General features: G+C 48.1%; 1 protein-coding gene across 17 annotated transcripts in view; it reads left to right on the top strand.

The window, feature by feature from the left end:
* Positions 1 to 4,646: 4,646 nt before the first annotated feature.
* Positions 4,647 to 14,506, top strand: part of PPFIBP1 (PPFIA binding protein 1) — a 93,861-nt gene continuing 84,001 nt past the window's right edge. For all 17 annotated transcript variants that reach the window (XM_017829110.1, XM_017829106.1, XM_017829109.1 and 14 more), the window contains exon 1: positions 4,647 to 4,739. The gene's annotated coding sequence lies outside the window, so the exon portion shown is untranslated. The remainder of the gene's footprint in view (positions 4,740 to 14,506) is intronic.

Here is a 14,506-nt window from a genome sequence, read left to right as displayed (position 1 = left end):
TTCGCGAAGCCTAGCCATGAACCTATGAACCTAAGCCTGGTTCTATCAGGAAATATAAAAAGACTTGTCTTCAGGAGCACTGGTGGGTTTTCATTGTGATCTAGAAGTTGTTAGTGACAAGAATGAACCAAGAGATGTGCTTAAGTACCTGAGAAACTGAGGAAAAAAATTGAGGGAAAAAATTCACACATTTCCCCAGGCAATGGGAACATGAAAGTTGAAAGGAACAAAAGCAATATGAGCTCAGAATCAGTGGGATATGAAAAGGGAGAGTTATCCCAGTGGCTGGGGACCAAAGCTTAGGTGTAGGGTGTCACCACTAGGTGAACGTTTTGTCCTGTGTCTGAAGATAAACACTTTGAAGACCCAAAGAGCTTCTCTCCAGCTCCGTCATCTTTCCTGACTATCCCAGAAAGCAGCTCCTGAGTGTAAGTAACAATTGTCTGCTGATACAGAAATGGAGAGAATGCTGTGAAAAGTACATGCACGTGAATCTAATGAGTGTTTCAGCCCCTTTAAGGTACATTTATACCTAAATTAGGGAGTGAGAGACCTCCAGGGATAGGAAAAAAACATTCAGTAGGCCTGCAGAAATTTAAGAATGTGAAACCTTGGAAGTGTAATCTCTTTTCCTGCTTTTAATGGCAGCAATTGTTCAAAATAACAGAAAGACAAAGCCCATATGGAACACTCAGTCTTTCCAAGCAGCTACTCTATTGCCACTGAACATGTAGGGATTCCTCAAGCCAAGCCCAGTGTGATTCTTGCTCATGTCAGGAGGTTTTCTCCTGCTCACATTTTACACAAAACATGGAGCACCTTCCAGTTTGTAATACTACTTTTTGTGATTTCCAGACACACACTGACACATCGCTGAGGTTCACCCCAGTGTTCAGGCTGGAGAGGTTTCTGCAGTTAATTACTTCTTCACCCTCATGGGTGTGTGAAGTTTTATGGGAAGCTTTCTTGTCCTCTTGAAAAAGAACTAGAGCTTGCCTTTTCCTGTTTTTCAGGGGTTAACTGCACAAAGCTCCAGATAAAATACACAAGACTGATCATCTGAAACTGGGGACCTGAAACAATCCCAAGCACTGGAGCAGATTGGTAAATTCTTAAATGGCCTTCTGCTTTTTAAGGGGTTTAAACCAGAAACTTGAGGGAGAAATGCTGATGAAAAGCAGCAGCCCTTCCATCAGTTCAGCAGCATGTTCAGTGTGCAGGGCTTTTCTTAGTGTTTTCAAACACTGTGGGAAGACCCAGGAATGGGACAACCGAGGTCAGAAGTTTGGCTGTTTTCAGGGGGTACAGTTTGGGGGCATTTTGTACTTCAGCTGCTGTGGATTAAGTGAATCCTTTGGGCACTGAATCTCTCCTCTCCTTTTTAGGAATGGATTGGAGGGGAATTTAAACATGAGAGGAAGGTTCAATTATGGGTTTGACAGCTAGAAACTGTTTGTGCAGTGCTTTGTCCCGGGACTGAACATCGTGTCATAGCGAAGCTCAAAGCTCTGGCTAAAACAATTTGCTCTGTTGAGTATTTAACTATCAGGATACTTCAGGTAGCTGAAAGCCAGGACAACTTTGACAGCCCAGCTACAATAGGTGGTCAGAAGAGCAAACATTTCCAACAGTAAAACCGGGCTGTTGCAGAGAGAGCAAATTCCAGCTCCCTCAAGTGAAATAAGCTGCCCGGACAGAAGTGCCGCTTTTTCTGCTCATCCCTCCATCTGCACAAGGTGCTTGTGCTGGCACAGCTCTGCCTTCCAGGATCTTACCACAGCTCTGACTGACACAACTATGCCCGGAGAGTCGGGAGTGGAGACCTGACCTGAAAACACCCTGGCTCAGCCCCAGGGTTAATTCCCATCTGGGAGTAAAGACAGCAACTCACAGAATCCACCTTCTGAGCTGCCTTGAAATGAAAGCTGTGCACAGCCTGGGCGTGAGACCATTGCCCTTTGGGAAGGAGATCCCTCGGCTCTTTCAGCTGTTGTATTTTGGGGAGGGGGTTTGGTCTAAAGGAAAAGTTCTGGGGCCCAACAAGGTACTGAAGTTTGAAAAAAATAAATTGGCTATGATGTACACAGCTCTGTATTTCAGGGCTCTGCCCATGAGCTAGCACTGAATCATAGAATGGTTTGGATTGGAAGGGACCTCAAGGATCATCTAGTTCCAACCTCCCTGCCATGGGCAGGGACACCTTCCACTAGCCCAGGTTGCTCAGAGCCCCATCTAACCTGGCCTTTGACACTTCCAGCAATGGGGCAGCCACAGCTTCTCTGGGCAACCTGTGCCAGGGCCTCCCCACCCTCACAGGGAAGGATTTTTTCCTAATATCCAATCCAAACATTTAGGCATTGGGCTAATGACAGTGTGCTGCTAAAACAAGATGACTTCCAGAAGAAGTTGAAACCTGGATCACTACAAGGCATTAACACTCCCAATAAACTGAGGGGAGTCCCTAAACTGTGTGCTGTGAGACAGCAATGCTTGTGAGAATGTAGCAAGGATAATTGCATTAAACACTGCATGATGCTTATCCTCAGCAGTGAGGCACTGCAGATTTAATGAGTGCTGCACGTTGCTGTTTTGAAAGGAGTTTTGTCTCAGAGTCACTGCCAGTGGGATGAATGGTCCTGCCCATGCCTACACCCAACACCCAGACACCCATTTAGTGCCAGGGACCTTGGAGCATGTCCGCTCATCCCAGTGACCCAGCTGGAAATTAACTGCTCTGCCACACTGCACCCCCAGCTGTACCACAGTGTGAGCATGGGGGAGACATGGAGATCAGGAGAGATCTGTGAGATCCTGTCAGAGCAGTGAAGATCATGTAAGAAAGTGCACACTGCTCCTTTGAAATGCCTCTGACAGCTCCCGAAATACTGGGCTTAATGCCACTTATTGATTTGTAACCACGGAGACGGTGCGTGTTCCCATTGCAAAGTGAGGGAAAAGCTCTTTCCCTTCACCTCCTCCAGCACTGAACAATCTTGGAAAATACTCCTTGTAACCTCTGGAAGCCCTCACAGGAGGGAGGAGCGAGTTGTTTGCCTTCTTAGAGGCTGGTTCGTTTTCACAAAGGTGGGGAAAATCAACCATTCCTTGCAAACCAGCCTGGAGCAAAAAGGCTAAGCTATTCTGGGAGATGAGAGATAAGCACGCCAGAAAGCCTTATCAGAGATTTGTCTTAACTTGCAAAGGTATTTTCTTTGATGAAAGAATACAGACAGTTGTTTGAAATGTTCTGTCTGTTCAGATTTGTTTTCAGAGATCTTACACGAAGCCCCTCTGCATTAAATTCTTTAATAATGATCTTCACTTTCTGAATTAAAAATTAAAGTGTAAAAAAAAAAGGTATCAACAGGACAGTCAATTCAAAAAAGGCTGAAAAATATTGGATCAATATTTGTCCCAAGTCCAAGTCCAGCCATTTCCAGAGGGAGTGGAGTGCTGGATGTGGGATCCCTGTGATTCAGCCTGGTGGGACCTAGAGTGTGATCAGCACTTGCCCATCATCTGACAGCAAACTGGGAACATTTGCTGGAGAACTGATGAAGGTTTGAGGAAAATGGGCAGAAAGACCAATTGTAAAGCATCTAAACCATAGTTATGCACCACAGCTTTGAAACAGAGGTTCTAGAAATAGAAGATACCAAAGCAAAATAGGTTATTTTTAAATTGCCTTTCTTTTCTCATAGTCTAAAACTCAGCTCTGCTGTTTAAGCTGAGACACACTGGAACTGTGTGGCCAGTGTGACAGGCTAGTAACTTATCAGAAAACAGTGTTTTGGGTAGACTTGCCATTTTTGGAAACCGTGCTTAAAAAGCAAATGCTTAAAAAGCAAATGGTGCCTTCCTGTTTTTGTTGTGAATTCCAAATGTTTATTTCCAACATGTCACCATTCTGAGGGAAACTTCCTCTTCTTTAGAAGTCATGGTCAGAAAAAGAGCACAAGCAAATCATTTCCCCCCCCACATGTAAAGCCTTAAGAGTTTTCTCTAACACAGCTTTTGGAGAGGGGATGGGGGGGAAGAGCTCTGAAATGAAAAGTTTTGGGTCAACTCAAAACAAACTTAGGAGTTAGTTGGCTGGACCTGGCCACCAAGCCGAGCTCCAAGGCCCACTAGTCCTGTGACTCTGCTCCTGGAGGAGCAGCACCTCGGGCCTCTGGAGACCTTTCTGCCATGGCACAGCCAAGGCTGGTTTTTGGGGCAGGCTATCTATGGACTGTGAGTCCCTAAACTGTATGAAATGAGACAGTAACACTTGTGAGAATGCTTGTGATCACACAGGCCATGAGAATGGCTTTGGAATGGGCGCTGGAATGGGCTGCCCAGGGAGATGGTGGAGTCGCCGTCCCTGAAGCTGCTCAAGAAGAGACTGGACGTGGCACTCAGTGCCGTGGTCTGGTAGACGAGGTGGTGTTGGGTCACAGGTTGGACTCGATGATCTCAGAGGTCTTTTCCAACCTTGTCGATTCTCCTGATTCTGCGCGAACGCTTGCGATCACGCCGGCTGCTCCAGCCCAGCGGAGAGCCCTTCACCCCTCCCCAAGCCCCGGGGGCGGTCCTGGGCGATCCTGGGCTGTCCGGGGTGGTGCAGGAGAGTGCGGGGCGGTGCCGGAGAGTCCGGGGCGGGGCGGTGTCGGAGCGGCGCGGGCGGGACGGTGGCGGGCGCTGCCCGGAGCCGGCGGAGGCGCGGCCCCCCCGGAGGGTTCTGTGGGGTCTGTGCGCAGGTAAGGGGCTCTCCGGGGGGTTCCCGGGACCGAGCGGCAACTTGGCGTCCCGGCGGGATGAGCTCCCGCCGTGCCCTGCCCCTCCCCTGCTCCTCCTCTCCAGCCGCCATGGCCCGGGTCCCACCGGGAGCGGGGACCGGGAGCCGCCCCGAGCCCGGCGGGACAGGCACGGCCGCGGGGGCCGAAAGCCAGCCGGCCCTCCGTTCTCAGCCTCCGTGAGGAGGAGGGAAGGAGAAGTGTTTTCGTCACTCCCGACCTTCTGTGCCTTATTTATGTGCTGGAAGTGACACAACTTTTAGGGAAGTTTTGGGAAGAGGTGGGCAGGCTTTAGTCTTTTCAGGCGCCAGTGCTGTTAAACTGCGGTTAAAGAGTTTTATCTAGAACTAGCAAATGTGTTTTGATTTAAGGCCTGGGGGTTCTTACATCCTGTAATTATTTTCTTTTCCCTAGGTCTGTTTCTGTTAGATCTGTAAATTTTGGAAAGCTGGAATAGCTGTGGTAGCTCACACTCTGGCTGACGTGCAGCTGTGGCTCTAAAAAGTTGCTTTGTACCTATCTAGTCGTTTCTGTGGGGGGAAAGCGAGCTTTTGGTGTTGAACGCCGTAGAACAGCGTTTTGGTGTTGAACACGTGTGCGCTCTCTGGTGCGAGTGCAGAAACACTGAGGAAGTGTTTCGGGCTCGGGCTTGGCTGTGCCTGAGCCTTCAGAGACTCTGCTGGCTCCTTGTTCTGGCCCGAGCACAGATACTACCACCAGCACCATGTGTGAGCTCTGGCGTGTATTGCAGTGGCAGCACATTGAGCAATACAAGTGTCGCCGCATTCCAAAAAGTAAACAGCAAAAATGGGTCACACAGTCAGGATATTCTCCGGGCTTACACGATCGAGCACCCGAGAGGAAGAAGTTACAGTGTGTTAACTCCGGATTTATTGCCTATATTAAAGGTAGTAGCTGTAGCTGGAGGATTTACTTTTGTGAAGGACATAAGTAGAGGTTTCAGTAAAACCAGAGGCAGCATGGCAGCTTGGTTTGAGAGGCATTCTGGAAAGGAGAACAGCTGAAATCTGCTTAAACTCTCTTTTCCAAAGGCAGCAAAGATTTTGGCCTCTTCACTTCTTTACATCAGTAAAAAATTAGGAGCCAGAGCGCTCCTTAGTTTAGCTTAGTACCTGTCCCAGGGGAGTTTTGGCAACAGGATTTAGCCCAGTTCTTTGAAAAGCTGTATCAGAGAGATCAGCTCCTAGAAGTGAAAATGCCAGTCAGCGGCGTGTTGCTAAATTAAGATCCGCGTTCGTGTGTCAAGAGTGTGAAGTTGATGTTTGTGTCCTCCCCGAAGGCAGTGGGAACTCCACCTGTTTGCCCGGCTGTGGAGTGGGGTCCTTGGGAGCGGGATCCCTCTTCAGCATCTCCTGCCTTTGAGCAAGGTACCCTGGAATTTGATCCATTTGTGGGATCTGGGCTTAAGAGTTCTGCTGAGGAATATTTAAGCTGATGTGTCCTGTGCATGTGTGTCTGCAGGAGATCCATGCTCTGGAAAAATATTAGTAAGGTTTCCGCTTGTCCCTGCCACGCAGGGTGGAGCGCCTAGAAACCAGGGATGTCACAGGGGGCAGGGAACCGTGCTCAATATCATCTTTTTTTCCCTACTTGGAGGCAAGTCCTGTTCCTGTTTGGAGTTGTGCTGCCTGCGCAGTGTGAAACACCTCAGGAAGGAGTGGGGTGCTGATGTAAATGTCTGTGGGGGTGTGTGGGGAGGCCTTGCCTGTGACTCCTGGCAACAACGTGAGGATAATTGTTAACGTTCCTGAAATTACAGCCATTCCCAGGAGACTGAGGTTCCCAGGTGGTGCTGCCAGCCTGTCTGGTCCCATTGCTCACCGGTGATGAGCAGGACACATTCTGGTCGCTGCTCAGTGCTCAGGTCAGGGTGGCCTGACAGGCAGTGCTGCGTGTGAAGAGGTGCATGAGGTGCAGTGCCCTTCAGGAGGTTTTGTGTCTCTTGGATCCATCCAAGTGGGGTTTTTCTGATGTTTCTCTTTCATCGCTTCAAGGAGCACTTTCAGTGAAGTGGAAATCCTTCCCCTGCAGAGGTTTAAAACCAACCAAGGTTTATTCATTTTCTTGACAGTGGTGTGATTGCATCAAAATAGACCTTGGGCTTACTCAGGACTGAGTAGTGTTGCTGTAAACTCATTTGAATAACTGACTAATTTTCTTTGTTGTGCTTTGCATTGTGTGTTTTCTGTGGAGAGGTGGCCAGATGCCAAATCCAGTACAGATGTTCCAAAAATGTATCCCTGGCTTCTGGGATGGCAGAAGAGGAGTGCAAAAGAAACCCTAAATGTCTCTGACTGGGAAGTCCACTGGTTTACAGAGAAAGTAAAAGTTCAAATATTAGGCAGGATTTAGGGAGGTAATAGAGCATCCTGGAACTTCCTGTGGTGTTAGAGGTGGTCAGGAAAGCCCCCTTCCCACTGCTGAATTTGCATGCCCTTTCTTAAGGAGGTGCTGGTAACCTCTGCCTCAACTTGTGCATGGTGATGCACAGGTTAGGTTAGTGTACCTGAGACAGCTTCTTCTCATTCTTGCCTTGGCTATTTTCAGGCTTCAAAGCAAAACTGAAGTGATATCGCTGCTTTAAAACTGTACAATTATGATCTGACCTATTTCTGTCTGGCCAAACCACATCTGTAAACTTACAGATGAAAGGAATGGGTTTATTGAGAAGTTCAAGCAGGTTTTGTTGTGTTCGCTCCTCATTTGGGGTGTGTGCCCACAGCTGTGCATTAACAACACCTAAAACCACTTAATACCCTCATAAATAAAACCACTTAGTACCTTCCTGTTCTTAGGCTGAACAGTGAGCCCCTTCCCCCCTTTGTAATTGTGAGATCCCATTAGTGACTTTGCTCTTGGATCCAGCCCAGGAGAGGTGAACTATGTTGTGCTGCTCTTTATGCCCAGATGTTTATTTAGCATTTAGTACAAATTCTCACCCTGTCCTGCTGTGCTGTAAATTTGTTGGGTGTCCAGAGCCTACATGGTGTAATTGCAGTGTCTCCTGAGCAGAGGGCCTGTGCCTGGACTTCCTTCTTGGTCAGGCTTTGCATTTGCACTGCTTTTTTAGTTTGAGTAGGGCTAGGTATCAACCCTCCCTGTATCTTGGTAGGAAAGTGACTCTTGGTGCTGAAAATCTGCATGCTGACAGGCGACCTGTGAATGGGGAAAGGATGGTTGTTCAATGACAGCTGCAGAAATAGCTCTTTGGAGATGTCTGGTTTGCAGCCATTAACCTTTGCATCATGTAGGAAAGGCTCCAGTGCTATTCCTGAGAGATCACATCTCTTGCCCAGTGTTTGGAAAAGCCAGCATCTAGTTTGTGTTCAGGTAAGGGTACTCCCTTTTCCTTTGCTCTGCATCGTTGATCAGTGCAGGCTGTGTCAAAGAGCAGGACGGGGGCCACTTCAGCAGCTTCTGGCTTGTGGTGTTGAAGGGAAGATAAAAGTAACAAGTGTGACTTTAAGGAGCCATTTGCATACATTTTGATAATAATCACTCTTCCAGTAGGCACCATGTCCTAACTCTGGCATGAATAAAATCTCCTTCTCCAATGGCACCTGCGAGCAGAAGGCTCCCAGATCAAGTTTGGTTTGTATTTGCATCTCTCTTTATAGGCTTTTTCCTGTATATTAGTGAAAAATCTGAAGGCTGAGACTTGAGCGGGCTGTTGCAGCATCTGAGCTCTGAAGTGGAGAATTTCTGTGCTGCCAGTCAGCTGCCTAATTGTGTCTCACATGGGAAAAACCTGATAACCACTGGCATGAATCAGCACATTTTAAATCAAACAGTTCTGGTGGCTCCAAATGTGATGGATTTGGGAGAACAACTTTTCTTTCTTGCTGTGTAACAGACATGTCAAAATAGGGGGCAATGGTAATGATCTGGTCTTGCATAGACTAACCCAGGCCATGGGGAGTATTAAATGGGAAAAAGAACACACAGACCCTTTGGAGCTTGGTCTCCATGTTTTTGGACATTGTGAGGTTGGCAGTAGAAGGTGTCTGTAGGATCAAGTTAAAGTTCTGCAGAGCATAATGCTGATAATTAATATCTGTCTTGAAGAGCAGGTGAGAAAGCCATCTTTGTTGTAAAAACACCCCGAGCTGCTCCTGTGTTTCTGAAAATAATTATCTCATGTGATTGTAGCACTTGTGATCTTGGGTTCTGTCTCCTTACACTGTTGTAAAAATCCCTCTTGCCATATGGAAACTGCCAGAGTCTGTTCTCTGCTAGGCTTGGATCAGGTAGGGAGGTGGTTTGATGTCTGTGCTTCCCATGGTGCTCATCCTTTTTGCTCTCCTTCCTGCACTGGAAACATCTCTGATCGACTTTTATTAAGTGGGAGGTGGGTTCAGGTGCTGGCTTTGTTGTAGTATCCCCCATCCTGCTTCCAAACCAGGATTAAGCAAAGGAAAATATTTCTTTACTCTTAATTTAAGTCTCTGGGAAGTTGTTTTTGCTTCAGAGCAGACTTGAAAAGGCTTGTCAGTTGGATCTTGGAGCCACCGGCATTTTTTTTCTCTTCCACTTAACTGAAGCTGGTTTCATTTGTGACAGCACTTTTAATTTGTTATGTTTGCAAAAAAACATCGGGGAGGGTTCAGAAATGCATATTTTTGTTTCTTGGCTAAGCTGAAATTGGCTTTAAGAACTTGGGTTTGGAAGTTTTAGAAAGAAAGGTTGGATTATTTTTTTTTTATATATTGCATGATTTTGTTTTTTTTCTTCTTGTGCAAAAAGAGGTTAGAATGGCTTACCTTGGTCTACACCTTCCCTTGGATGTGAAACATGTAACTAAAAGGTCCTAACTAGGAATATCCTCTCAGAGGTTTCCACACTCACCCTGGAGGAATGGAAGCAGTATTGAAGATGTGGTTGCACAGACAGATGGGTGTTATATGAAGCAGTAGCAGTCTGTCATAGGTGCAGACACTTCTGCAGCAACAGCATTTTGCTCTCCCTCCACTTGTAGTATAACTTGAGAGTGTCCTTTTGGTGAGCAGTCCTAGGGCTGTGAATGCAGTGTGGAGACGAGAAGATCTGAGATTTGTTGTCAGGGTGGCGCCAGTAAACTTCCTGCAGCTCAGTGAGAGAGATAATTCTGCAGGGTTCTGGCTCCATTGTTGGGACTGGGTCTAAGGTGAATTTAAGAAAAATGTTCTGGTTGAACAGGCCTTCCTTTCTTGTTTTATCCAAGGGGAAATACCTGCTCAGAGCCTGATCTGTTGTTCTCATTACTGAGACCTAAATCCGTAACGATTTGCAGGTCCTTATCTGTGTGTCACAGGGTTTCCCAGGTCGATATCTCAGGTTTCAGGCTCTTAAAATCTGCAGATGCAGAAGTGTTTGATCATAAAGGGTCGATGAGGTGAGGTCTCTGCATCGTTTGGGGCATCGTGGGATAATCAGCTGCCAAGGACCAGCCTTGCTCAGCTCACACAGGCTCTTGGGCTGCTCTTGGAAGGATGGGGAAGTGCAGGATTGTTTGACCAAGGCTATAATGCCTGAGGAGGGTGGAGAGGAGGCACTGGTGACCTGAAAGGCCTGTCAGGGATGAGATAACCTGCTTGAAGGGAGAGTGGAACATCTTGCACCCCAGCGTGATGATTGCAAGAGTGAAGTCCCACCATGTCTCCAGAGAGCTTTGTGTTGGAGCCAAACCACAGCACAGCCTCGGGAGAGGGCCTCCTTTTATGCAGTGGTAGCTGGGAATGTTTTTCCTTTTGGACCTGGTTGGAAGTCTATGGGGTTATATTTACCTCTGTGGGATATATTTACGTCCTTACTTGCAGAAGCACTAAAGCAGGACCTGAAGTTCAAGTCTGCCTCCTGCAAGGAGCCTCCGTGCCATTGTCTCCATCTGAAATCTGTTTCCATTTTCTCCAGTACCTTGTGGTGCTTGAAACTCCCCCTTCCTTCCCCGCTCTTCCAAGGAATTTTGCAAAGAAATCAATAGCCGTCTAGTTATGACAGCAAAATGAGTGAGAAAGGCTGTAACGTCTCCATAGCTACCTAAAAAGTACTTGAGAAATGCCTGTGGAAGAGAGTGCCCTGGAATTATCCCATGCATTCCTTGCATGCAGACTGGAAATCGTTTGCATTAGTTAAGTAATCTCTGCACGCCTGTCCGGTGAGCAATGTTTGGTTACTGCAATAAATTTTGATTCCTCAACCCCTGTGAAGCTGAAAAAAATGGATTTGTTTTACATAGAAAACTAACTGACCTGAACTCTCAGTGGATGAGCTGGTTGCGAGCGGCCCAGCTTAATCCAACTTGTTTTTCTCCTTGTGTTTCATGTAGCATCTGAAAAGAGACAGCTTGTGGCAAATTAGCCAGGGTGAAACTACAAAAAGATTGAATTATTCCTGTTTGAACAGTTCCCAGCATGTGAGCACTTACTGCTTGGCTTGTACATCATCTGTATCTTGAGCTGGCTTGTCAGAGCTGCTGTGGCTGAGGTGAAAGTAAATAACCTCCAACTGGAAATCTTGCCTTTGCTGTAAATGAGAATTTATTCATTCATCAGTGAAAATACCATGAACAAAAAAGGTGGTTGCTGTGTGTTTGAGTTCCTTGCAACAGTGGCTCTCTGTGAAGAGAAGCTCTCTGCCATCTGTGCTGTGTTGTGCTAAAAAGTCATTTTGCTCCTGGTGGAACCTGGTGCTGGGGTGGATGCAGTTGTCAGGACATCTGCGAGGTGTGTCCATGCCTTGTGCTGCTCCCTTCACTCTGGGCCATGGCACTGGAATAACAGGAGGCAGAGTTTGGCCTGCCTTGTTTGGGCAGGGCTGAGCTGGTTGTGGGAAGTGCAGAAGGAGCTGGAACAAGAAGCTGTTTCTGGAGGGATTTGCCTTGATACACTGATGTAACTCAGCACCTCTGTCAGAGGGAACTGAAGTTTTGAGAACCTCAATAGTAAAGCTCTTGGAGAGTGTCCGCAGGAAGGACACAAAGGTGGTGAATGAAGGGCCTGGAGGAGCCACATGAGGAGCAGCTGAGGGCACTTGGTGTGTTCAGCTGGAGAAGGGAAGACTGAGGGGAGACTTCACAGCATCTGCAGCTTCTTCATGAGGGGAAGAGGAGGGGCAGGCACTGGTCTCTGCTCTGTGGTGACCAGTGGCAGGACCCGAGGGAACGTCTGGAGCTGTGTCAGGGAAGGTTTAGGTTGGATCTCAGGAAAAGGTTCTTCCTTAGAGGGTGGTTTGGCATTGAACAGGCTCCCCAGGGCAATGGTCACAGCCCAGGGCTGACAGAGCTCAAGGAGTTTGGAGAATGCTCTCAGGACCTTGGTGGGATTCTTGGGGCTGTACTGTGCAGGGCCAGGAGTTGGACTCAGTGATCTTTGTGGGTCTCTTCCAACCCAGCATATTCTGGGATTAAAGTGAGTAGGGAAGCTACAGCATATGTGGCAATAGTTCAGGATTGGCTACCCAGTTGTTTAGGACAGTGTATCCAGCTGGACTGCTGCTGCTAAATCAGAATTTGGCTATGATACTGCAGTTAATTCCTCTTCTTACTGAACGTTCTGTATGATTTCCCTATGTCTGTAGTATTAGGCCTGGCTTTACTGTTGCACGTGGTGAGAAACAGCATTTCCGTTCCTTAAATCCAGCTGTGTTCATATAGCTCCTGCAGAGTGTGCTTTTAGGATCAACCCGGGGGGTCTGTATCTGTTTTCCTGTGTTAAAAGGAAGAAATTGGGACCCCACTGCCTTTCTGCTTGAGCCTCGTTGGGTTTGTTGCCTCCCTTTGCCCTGAGACATTGAGCCATTTGTGGGTGAGATGTTACTTGCTGTAAGCAGAGAGGAATAACAGTGCAGTGCATAAAATACCTGCTGGAGGCAATGAAAGTATCATTTTTTCTAGTGAGGCCTCGGCTTTGCGTTGTCCGACTTGCCATGTTTTTCTGGGAAGACAGAAGTTGATGGGGAGTGAGACCCAAGTGGAGATGCCTTTGCTGACATCCCTTTTATCTTGGCAAGCTGTAGGGAGAAGGCTGGTGAAGGGAGGAGGACATCCTGGCACGGAAGGGATGGTGGGGTCTCTGCTGCTGCACTCCTTCGTTGTGAAAGTGAGGGGCAAGGAAACAGTTCCCGGGGGGATATAAGGGGACTGGACTGGGTTTGTTGGGTGGTGAGAGCTCCTTCAGAGCTGCTGCAGAGCAGGTGGCCCTGCTGGCTTAAGGAGTTAGTGCTGCCACCCTCCAAGTGCATGTCCCTGCCCTCTGTACTGTAGCCGTGCTCCCATGGGAACACAGGGAAATTCGGAGTTATTTGTGGTGTCCTTTCTTTAATCCCTTCTGTCTGGCTTGTGCTGCAAAGCTCTGAGGCAGAGGTTTTCCTCCCGTATCTAGAGCCTCATGCCTGGATCTGGTTGATGTTTATACAGGAGCGTGAGGGCAGCCAGAGGTTCTCTGGGATCTGATAGAAACCATACATGAAATCAGTCCAGATTGAACTGGTAGTTGTTCCGTGATAAACAGGAGGTTACAGCACAGACTCAACATATTGCATAGCTTTGAGACTGTGAAAAATGAGAAGTGAATGCTTCCCTAAAAGTTGGCTGTCCTTGGATGAGGCTGAGGAGGTTTTGAGACAAGCTAGGACACTGAGCTCGCTGCGTAGGCGTTTGCGGGAAATGAGGCAGATTTGAGGGAGAGGACTGTGGGTATAGGGAGGCAGAGGCATGTTGGAGATGAAGTAAAGTAGCTAAAAAAACCATGGGTCTGCTCAGGGTGAATCTGTGGTTCTGGGCCTGCACGTTCCTCTCTGTGGAGGAGGGAGAGGTCAGGTTGTGTATCCTGCTAATGGGCCAAACTGGAGCTGGCTCACCTCTGTGGTGGGATTCTGCACACCATTCCAATATTCCAGCTTCCTCATGCTCCACAGTGACTGAGCACATGGCAGGGATGTGGAAAGCAGGGGAAAACAAACTGGACAGGGCAGCCTTTGAGTGGGTGGGCGACAGCCCTGTTCTTCCTGCAGAGCCTCTTGTGGGGCTCAGGGAATGCTGGAGGTTGGTTGAGGGCCAGACTCTCAGTGGGAAGCTTGGCATTCCCCAGGGCGGTGGCAAAATGTGTTGCTCTGCCCTCATCCCCTTTTCCCAGTTTTGGGGTGAGGGTATGTTGCGCTTCCCATCAGGGATGGCATTAAGGGGCCATTGAAGGCAGAGATGATTTCCCCTGGATGGAGTAAGTCAGCTCGCAGAGGCTTTGCTGGCTGGTGTCTTTGGAGTGGGCACATTTCTCCCAGTGAGAACAAAAATGGTACAGAAGTGTGTGCTCTGGGAGGTGCACTGGGGTCACAGAGCAGGGCAGGCAGGATATGGACCAGTGTCATTTTACAGACCGGTTTACTCTGGGCTTGACCTGTGATGCTCTGGAGGGTTTGCAACGCCACCTGCTTCTCCTAGGGCTGGGAGTGGAGAGGGATGGATGCTGCCTGGGAGTCTCAAACTGCAGTTCTTTTCCAAGGGAAAGCACTGCCTGCATGGTCTGGCTGCCTCTCCTGCCCACATGGAGATCATGTTGGTCTGGTGGATGTAAATGGACCTGCAGAGCTGGACCTCCAGATGTCCGAGGAGGGGCAGCTTCCAGGTGGGAATAGTCCTGGTGGTGAGGAAGGAGCTTCTTTAACTCTGTGCTTTTGGGTCTCTCCTTTCCATGGGCTGTATACTCGGCACTTGGATCATATTAACTGCTTGTGTT

The sequence above is a fragment of the Lepidothrix coronata genome, unplaced genomic scaffold (assembly GCF_001604755.1).
Source record: "Lepidothrix coronata isolate B3197 unplaced genomic scaffold, Lepidothrix_coronata-1.0 Scaffold158, whole genome shotgun sequence".
Taxonomy (NCBI): Eukaryota; Metazoa; Chordata; class Aves; order Passeriformes; family Pipridae; genus Lepidothrix; species Lepidothrix coronata.
Note: the sequence above shows the minus strand (reverse complement) of the source record. Positions and strands in the feature narration are given on the sequence as shown.